We start from the raw sequence: 10,009 nt of genomic DNA, 5'->3' as shown, positions 1-10,009 counted from the left end.
CAGCCGGGACCCCCCCAGCGCCCCCCCCCGGGCGTCCGGGCAGCCGCCGCACCCAGCCCGGATGCGGGGGGGCCGGCGTGACGGCCAATATTGACCCAGGCGGGCAGCGCCCACCGGGGGGCCGGACGCCTGGCCTCTCTGCAGCTGGGGGCGGGGGGAGCTGGGAGCACACCTGCACACGCGTGTGCGCACTTACACACGCCTGGCGTGCATCGATAGGTGCAAGCAGGCACACGGACACCCCCTTCACATGTCAGGTGGGAGGGCACGCACACAAGTGCAAGCGCAGAGGCGTGCACACGTGCACAGGCATGTGCGCGCACATACACGGAGCACCCACTCATAGGACACACGTGTGCATGCACACACATGCTCTCACACACACAGAACCCAGGCATCTACAGCGCGTGCGCATGCACACGCACACGCACACACGCACAGAACTGAGGTGTCCCACGCACATACAATGACACAAACACACGTGCACACGCACAGAAACCAGGCATCTACAGCATACACACACACAGGCCCCCCCTTGACCTTTGACCCCCAGCACATGCCACAGACGTGATTCAACCGTCACCCCGGAGCTGCGGGGCCGTGGCAGGGGGGCCCGAGCTGACCCGGGGCTGGAGCCAGGGTCCAGGCCCCGCGCAGACCAGGGGGCTCAGCCCCACGGGAAGGCAGCGACCGCCAGGCCCTGCACAGCCCTGTTGGGGGGAGCGTGGGGTTGAGAGCTGGGACCCCCATCCCGCCAGGGTCCCTCGCTCCTGCCCAGGCCTCACCTTGGCTCTGGAGCCCTGGAAGGAGCTGGGGAAGAGCTGCATGGACAGGTGGGATGTCAGCAGCTGGAATGGGGGGGCAGGTAGCACAGCGTGATCTCGTGCCCGTCGTGGTCTCAATCCAGGGGCCGCGCTTGCAGTTGAGCGTGCTGTGCACCCAGCCAGGGTGTCCCCCCCAGCAGCAGATCAGGCTCAGGATCTCCAGCACCCAGTTGGTGCGTGGGGAGGAAAGGGTTAATGGATGCTTAACCAGATGGGCTGGACCCTGCACCCCTCCCAGGGACCCCAGGTGTCGGGGCTCCCGGCCCCCCCACGCTCTGCCCCGCCTCCCTGACTCCCCTCCCAGAGCTGCAGAAAACCCAGGCGCAGGCGTCCAGGCCCCGGCGCTACCGGACTTGGGGTAGGTGACATGGAAGACGTCCCACACCTGGAAGTGGGTGCTGGCATAGCCGAGGGTCTCAGGTGTGTACTCCCCAATGGGGAAGGGGATGCCCATGTAGTAGTGCTGCTATCAGTGCACCGAGGCCCTGGAAACCTGGGTCCTCATGGGTGAAGCAGGGCGCTGCTGAGACCCCCCCAGATATACCCTGCCTGGTCCCACTCGGGTCAGGCGTCTCCCGAACATCTGCTGGAGCTGCTATCTCAGCTTTTGGCACAGCATCAGGTGCTTGACGCAGGCTGGGGACGTGCCTCCTCCACGTAGCTCCCGGGAGCCCAGACGAGGCTCTTACAGAGCCCAGCGCAGCCCACGGGCTTCATGCCAGGCTGTGCCCATGCAGCTCCCAGGGACCAAGGTGGGGGGAAATCAAGGCAGAGGTCGGGGGGGAGGCATGGACCTGCACGTTATGCACCAACTCCGTGTCACATGTGTGTGAGACGCGGCTGCTCCCAGCCTTTGACCCCATGGCCTCTGCCCTGACGCCACATCCCCCTATTCGGCCCTGACACCCACCACCTACTGGCTCCTAAATCCCAGAGGAAGCAGCTCTGACTCTCCTGGGTGGCAGCCATGAATGACCCATCACCCCTGGGTGTATCCCATGGGGAGCAACGGGTCCCGGGTCCCTTGGGCCTCCTCCTTGGGACATCCTGAACCTCACTGCTTGCCCCCATGGCTCCTCCTGCCCGTCCGTCTCCCCTGGCACCTTCCCGGGCCCTTCCCTGGCCCTCCTCCAGCCTTGCTGAGCCGTGGGGCCCGGGACCCTGACCAGAGCCCCCTGCCATGTGGTGCCCCTCACTGGCCCCGAATAGTCCCCCAGTCCAATCCTCCCGTGGGGTTCACCCTCTCGCAAGTGTCCACGAGGGAATAAGCCGACCCCGTTCCAGATGGGAGTGTCTGCCGCTGGCCCCTCCGGCCCTGATCTAGAGCGGAGTTCTCCCCTCCCTCTGGGGAAAAATCCTCACCCTCGTGGGGTTTCTTCTGCTCTCCCGCCGGGATACTTGATCCCTCCTCACTCCGGCCGCGCTGCCCCCAGTCGTTCCTCTGGTTCCTGAGGGCTTCCCTCGGTCTGGGTCCACCGTAGCCAGACGCTCCGAGCCGGCCCGCTCAGTTCCTCCATGCTTGGAGGCCCCGCTCATCTGCCCCGCTCCCTGCTGGGGTCTTACCTGCGCCCCAGAACATGCGGGTTCGGTGTTGGGCGGCTGGCCTCCATCTTCCTGCAGTTTCGCCGGTGTCAGCGGTCTGTCTGGCCACTTCCAGTTCCGCCACCGCTGTTCCGTGGTCCGCCGGCCCTTTTGACTCGGCCCCTCTCCTCACCCACCTGCAACAGATAAGTGATAGCCCTGTCTCTCGGGGCAGGGGCGGGTCCGATCTGGCGGATGTCCTGTCACACCTCTCCCCGGGGTCTCCGGGATCCTTCGCTCCTGCACATGTGCAGCCTTTCAGGTTGCCTGAGCATCCCTATTCTACATGCCCCCTGGTGCAGCCCTTCAGGCCTGCCTGTTCAGACCCTACTGTACACCCCTTGCACACAGCCCTTCAGGTACCACTATGCACCCTACTCTGTGTGGGTCTCTCTACACACTTTCTTCCCCCTCACTGGGGCTTGGGGTCATACACCCCATGAGCTCAGGTGTCCACAGATGTGCCTGGCCCCACTGCTTGTCCCTGCTCTAAATTACCCACTGTGTAGCAGGAGCTAGGGTTATAGGGCACACCTACTCACCTTTCACTGGGGAGGCAACTGGTCTGGCATTTCTGGGAAACTACCCTGCCATGAGTAGTCCTACTAGACCACCTTTCCCCAGCAGTGTGTAGTTTTATGTCATGCCCCGGGACAAGAAGCCTCCTGCCATCCCTATAGCTCCTGCCCTTACCTCCAAGAATGTTCTGAGCAGCAGGTCACCTGGTTACTGTTCTTCCGGCTGCCAGCACCAGACTGCTGAATCAACCTTGAGGGCCTGAGCTAAAATGGAGGCTGCTCAGCCCTTTTCTTCAATCACATGACTCTCCTGTGGTCATGTGGCTGCTTCATTAGGGCTGGCCTATCCTGCTGGCTGTCCGGATGCCTGCTCTGGCCCTTAAAGTAGCAGGCACCAAAGGTGCTCTGCCACACTAATTACAGGTACTAAACATAATGCACCATAATTACAGCGCATTACTGAATGTGTAGACATGCCCAGTGGTGGGGAGGATAGATGATAATTGAAAGAATGTGCAAAGATAGAGTGAATCTGAGAGAGAGACAGAAGAACATAACCAAGAAGGGTGGAATGAGAAGACTTCAAAAGTTCATAAATTAAGAACCTTTGGTTAAGCATTTACAGTTTGGGGGTCCCCTCAAATCAAAGCTTTAAACCATAAGATGTTTCCAAACTTGCGAAAATACCATCTTGACAGTCTCAAAATAGAGCTGGGATATTCCCAGGCCATGTGCTAAACTGTATGGTTGGCACTGGTCATCATCTGGAAAGTTTCAGCATGAATCATACTTTTCTATTACATTTTTGTTGTAAACTATGCTATTGCTTCTTTTTAAATTAACTGTAAAAATAAAAGCACCTGTTAAAGCCAGATTCTTAAAATCTTTTTAATATTTCTAAACAGTGGAAATAATAAATAAGGTTCCTATAATGAAACAAACTGGAAATACAATTATTAAGACATTTGAAGCCTTACTGTAAAATTATGATCTAACAACTCTGTAGATGAACATGAAACTTGAGTGACTGGACTGTATTGCATATACACTGAAAGAAATTTTTCAATTAAAATGGAATTGTACCATTAAAGAGTAGATATAGCTGTTTTGTAGACAAACAGACGCAATGCAGGTTTTCTTGCTGTGATGTTATTTGTGATATACTTCCTTGCTGCAATCTTAATCTTATATGTAAAACAAATTGGCATGCTGTGGGTGTTGGGAGACTTACTCCAAGAAGCACCGCCCTTGTCTCCCCAGGATTCTTTTCAGGATGCAGTATGTCTTTTCCTGGAAGGCAAAAAATACTGGCTTACACCAGGCTGCCCTCTGCTGGTGAATATTTTACTCTCGTACTCCAAATGAAACATGGAAGGATTTATTCCAACTTTATTTCAACCCTAAAAAATCCTTGCTTCTTGCATAATTCCTGGACCATCATGGCGATAACATCACTCTGACACTACTGTAGCGTTAAAATAGTTTGTCTAGCTTTACAAGAAAGGAGGTCACAGAATAGTTTTTATGCTCAGTAACCAGAAAATGTTAAGGGCACCAAGCATTGTTATTAAAAAACAGTCCCCCTTCTTTGATTTCCACTCTTCCTAAGCAAGGATTGCAAAATGGCAATAAACCAGTCACCTCTGGAGACAATTCAGATTTACCATGAACATGTAACATATCAGTTACAAAGTTGAAAATATGTTGATATCTCATCCTACTCCTGCACCTTCTCTAACTTGACATTTTATTACATACATAATGAATCACTGTTGGTGGCTGAAAGAGCCCTGGACTGGAATTGAAGATCACCTGCAGGCAGTTGCCGTGCCCCCCACCAGCCTCTGGGGACATGTGTCATTCATGCCAGCCAGTCCCTCTGCAGTAGTACGTTGAGCCAGGTTGCAGCAGTCCTGGGCTGGCAGGTTCACCCCTGAAGCCCCCTGCCAGCTGGGGCTGCACTGCACCGCCACAATGTGCTGTGGTCCTGGGTGCACATGTAAATGCTACACCTGGGAACAATAAACTCTGGTGCAAACTGAGCCAGAGTTTATTGCGTTGCACTAATTTCATGTGTAGATGTGCCCACTGAGAACAACATTTAGCATGGTCAGTTCATATTCACTGCTGGCACATGCTGATGTAACTTCTTCCCAGACAATGAATAAGTGGCAGCATAGACCAGACTTAATATCAACCCTTTTTCTCTATGCATTTCTTTAGATTTTGATTCAGCTGTATTAGTGTTAGCCAATTACAAAGGAGACTAAAAAGGAAGTAACTGATAGAACGCCTTGTAGTTGGTACATTCATCACTGAAATCAGTAGGAGTTTAGTCATTAAATGATAACTGGATTAGACCCTTAATGAGCTAAACTTTCCTCTCTGGAGATCGAAAATCTTTTCTCATTTATGGCTCTCTCTCAAAATTTCTGTCCTGTTTCTATTAGTGTAACTCCCATTAACGTCATCACTAGCTAGATGCTGTGATGTGTGTAGAGTATACAATAGATGCAGATTAGAGAGAAGAATTTTTCCCTTGGTTATATTACATGTGGAACTGACAGTGCTGATCTTATCCAAGTCCCTAGTGGATATTTCTTCCCATTACAAAACATATAAATACAATTCTTGTGTTTTCTAAAATAAAACTCTATGTTATTTCATGTACAGAGAATTTTGAATGCTTCCATAAAACACATAAAAAGGAGACTAGAAAAGTTACATTTTGTTTCCTAGTGCAGAGAAGGAAGGGCCTGGGGGTTATGGTAGGCCATAAAATGAATATTAGCCAATAGAATGGTCTTATTGCAAAAAAGTCGTCATTAATTGAATGGCTTGTTGCAAATCAAGGCAAGTGATTTTTCTCTATACAGCATGGATAATGGCTCACATGGAAGGCTGTGTCTAGTTTTAGGCCCTATGCTTCAAGAAAGATGTGAACAATTTGGAAAAGTCCAATGGAGAGTGACAAAAATGATTACAGGCTGGACAACATAACTTATGAGGCAAGACTGAAAGAATTAAGGGTTTTTTCATTTGGAGAAGAGAAGACTGAGAGAGGATTTGATAAAAGTCTTCAACTACCTGATGGGTGATTGTAAAGAGGATAGAAATAGCCATTTTCCTGTGTCTGTAGGGTATAGGACTAGGAATATGGCATCAAGCTTCAGCAGGGGAAATTTAGGTTGGTGATCAGGAGGAGCTGTCTGAATACAAGGGTGGTCAAGCTCCAGATCACTCTTGATTGCTTCTGTGATGCATGTGAAATGCTTGGACTCATTGTCAACTTCACAGAAACCAATATATTTTACCAACACACTCCAAAACAACCTGTTGCTCCTATACATATTATAATGTGAGGGCAATCTTTGGAGAATAGTGAGCATTTCCCTTACCTGGGTAGTCATCTTTCCCCCAAAATAAACATAGACAACAATATTTAACACCAGTTAAACCTATTAGTGCTGCCTTTGAATGTCTTCAAAACTGTATCTTTGATGATTATGACATCTGGATCCAAACCAAGCTTTTTATCTACAAGGTTGTTGTCATCCCTGTCCTGCTGAATGGGACTGAAATTTGGACAATGTATTGGAAACACCTGAAAGTTTTTGAACATTACCATCAGCAATGTCTTTTGGAAAATCCTCCTTATCAAATGGAAACACAGAAGAATGAACCCTAGCATTCTGGCTGAAGCAGATACCACTATCATTGAAGATATGTTTATACTGTACTAGCTTCACTGGATAGGACAGGTCCTAAGGATGCCTAACAACCGGCTCCAAAAAATGGGTCCTATACTCCAACTCATCAATGGTCACTGCTTTAGAGGTGGGCAAAAGAAGAGATTCAAGGACACCATGAAGGCCAATCTGAAGACATGTGATATTAAGTTCAATACCTGGGAGACTCAAGCACGGAATTGTCCCCAATGGCATTGTGATGTATGACAAGACATTGATCATTTTGATCAAGCCTACCTCACTATGGAGGTGAATAGAGAAGAGAGACAAAGGGAAAGAGCTGTGGCTCAACATCATCAGCATCTACTCCTTCTTGAAACTATTTGCCATGGCTGGAATTGAACATGCAGATCTTGGGTTACCTCCTAAGTCACCTATGGATTCACTGGTGACTTTCCTGTTTATAAAGAGACTGTCATCTTCATCTCGAGGGACTCCTGCAGCTGCCAGTGGTCAAGAATTGGAACAAGCTACCAAGTGAAGTTAGGGAATCTCCATTCCTGGAAATTTTTCAAGAGCAAGTTAGACAATTGTCTGGGTTGGTTTAGTCAAGGATGATTCTGCTTTAAGCAGAGGGCTGGACTAGATCACCTCATAAGGTCCCTTCCAGCCCTATTTTCATAGAATCTTATAATCCAGAAAAGTCTGGATTTATTCAGTTAAAAAAGTTATGTAGTCTTCTGGAATCCTTGTTGCTGCTAGATAGGAAGAGGGTTATATGCATCATAAATGTAAGTGAAAGAATAAGTTTAAGTCTTTTTACTCTGTGTCTTTTAGCAATAGTGTTTTATTTGCAACTGTACAACCTACCTTGTACTATGATTAGAGACCTACTCGAATCATGATTTCATGTTTTTTGCAGAAACTGAAATTTGAGGTGGTTTTGGTGAAAAGTAGTATTCCCTGTGATTTTCAGTGGAATCACCAGAAAAAAAAACAACCCTGAAAATAGAATGCTGGTTTCCCAGTGGGAATTAGCAGTTCTTATGGCTGTTGGCATATAGAAAACAAACTAGGATGGCAGGCATGCCTCTTCTCTCTGTCGCTGATTGGTTGAGAGGGCTGTCTGTCATGAAGCCCTGCCCCTTACTGCCAATCAGTGGTGAAGGGTGGGGTTTGCACAATGGGCAGCCCTCTTGGCCAGTCAGTGGTGGAGGGGTGGGTCTGTTGCTGGGGCCCCTTGGCTAATCACCAGTATATGGGGTGGGGGCCTCACCATGAAAAACCACAAAAATGGTTTTGGGCACTTGTGATTGGCTTGTGAAGTCACCTACCTGCCTCCTTGATTTTGATAGGTCCCTAGTTATGATCCAATTAGATATAACTGCCTAAGCAGAGTTGGGTTAGTGAAGAACTTGGGAACACCAAGGTGTCACTGTTGATTGAGGCTGGCAATCTTGCCTCCATTTTAGTATTGCTATAAACTCTTCAGGGCATAAGGATTTATATCCTTATTTGTTTATATGAATTGGGCCCCTAATACTGAGTGAGGCCTTGGGGACTAGTCACTTATAACATTTTTAAGAATGACCAATACTTACACATGGTACTAGGAACATTCTTTTGCTGAGGCATGATGTTCTACATCTGTAATAAAATTACAGTTACTTGGAGTCCTTTTTTCCAAAAAGCAGATATATGGACCTGAGAGACCTATTCACTTCCAAAATCCATTAGATATATTCTGCTTTCATAATGCCCCTTGTAAATTCAGTTGTAGACAGTGTTTATGTAAATTCAGTTGTAGACAGCCTGATCCAAAGACAGCTGAAAGTAATAGTAATGATTCTGAGGGCTTCTAATCTTGTCTCTGGAGCTCTTACGTGATCTTAATATCTTAACTGAAGCAATGAATGGGTTTTAGTGATGGATAATATAATCTCTTGATACATCATTACAGAGCTTTATGATTCTTTGAGTTAAAAGGTGCTATAAGGGACGATGTATAGCAAGAGTTTTTTGTAATGTCTTTTTTGGGGCCAACTGTATAGCTGGGAGAGAGGTTTGAAAAGTTTTTGAGCACAAAGATCTATCCGGTTCAGAAAAGAAGCAGATATAACCTAAGTTAAATAAAAGATAAAACAATAACTTTCATTCAGCTCTATTATGTAAATCAAAATAGTCACTTCAAATTATAGTACTCCAACTCTGCTGTAAGAAATGATAGAATATATTACATTTTAAAACAGAGGACTCTTTAAACAAAAGAAAATATGAAACCACAAGTTAAACTGGGGCCATTGCTTAGTAAGACATCCTCCTTAAGTGTTTAGCATAATGGTTATAGGCAGCATGTTTTTGGTGAAGGCTATGAAGCCTTCATTACTTTCTTTACTTATTCTTATTAATAGTAGCACTGATCTTATATTATTTGAAAATGCATCAATAATAAAAAATTCAGCTGGTACTTTCTAGTTACAAACCTAATTGAATATCTAAATCCAAATTTATTATAAGAAATCATTTCTGTATTCAAATATAGCACATCTGTGGATTAGTACTGAGACTAAAACAATTAAAGGTGAACTTTTTTTTCTAAGATAGCCTTGGGAAAACAAAATATATCCCAATGTAGATGGACTCTCTTTCACATAAAAATGAAAACCTCTGTTAGTGTAATTTATAAACTAACTGGAACTTTATGAACACTAATCACATCCAGCTTTCAGTCACTCCTCTTTGTTTTACTTAAACACTCATGTAAGTTTATCAAACTTCTAAAAATAGAACCAAACACATACAATATATAAACTGGGACTATATGTCCATGTACAGTGTTATTTCATGGGTATTTGCATATGTGTTCTAGTAGAAGTATAAAAAGAGTATAGATTTATGCACAACACTGTTACTGACTATTCTACCTTTTTCCTTTGACTTCAACATCTTTTGACATTTGGCTGTTTTGTTTTAATTTTGAAAGGTGAAGTCCTTAATAATTTAAGTTGCCATGGGAACAGCATGTTCCCTAAGAATTTTGGGATTGCTGTATTGTTCCTGACAGTTATGTAATGTCTGCTTTTCCCTCCTCCCTAGGACAACTAATTGAAATGAGGCCTATTAAAACCTTCTAAATTTTACAGGACAGAACATTCTCTAATACTTTGCACCTTTTGTCAACACAAAAACACACAGCTCAGTGAGAACCAGTGTATTTTTAACTATTAAATTTTCTTAACAAATGCTAACTGTGTTTCATCATCTAGGATGCAGAGATATGATTAACTTTGTTAAAGGATAAATTAGGTTATGCAAAGCACCAGATCTGTCTTTTGTTCAGCTCAGTCAGTTTGTAAGCTGTTTGTTTCCACCAAAAAGAACGTTATTGTGAAACTTG

Source organism: Gavialis gangeticus, unplaced genomic scaffold (genome assembly GCF_001723915.1).
Source record: "Gavialis gangeticus isolate Ggan-Ray unplaced genomic scaffold, GavGan_comp1, whole genome shotgun sequence".
Lineage (NCBI taxonomy): Eukaryota > Metazoa > Chordata > Crocodylia > Gavialidae > Gavialis > Gavialis gangeticus.
This window is presented reverse-complemented; position numbering follows the sequence as displayed.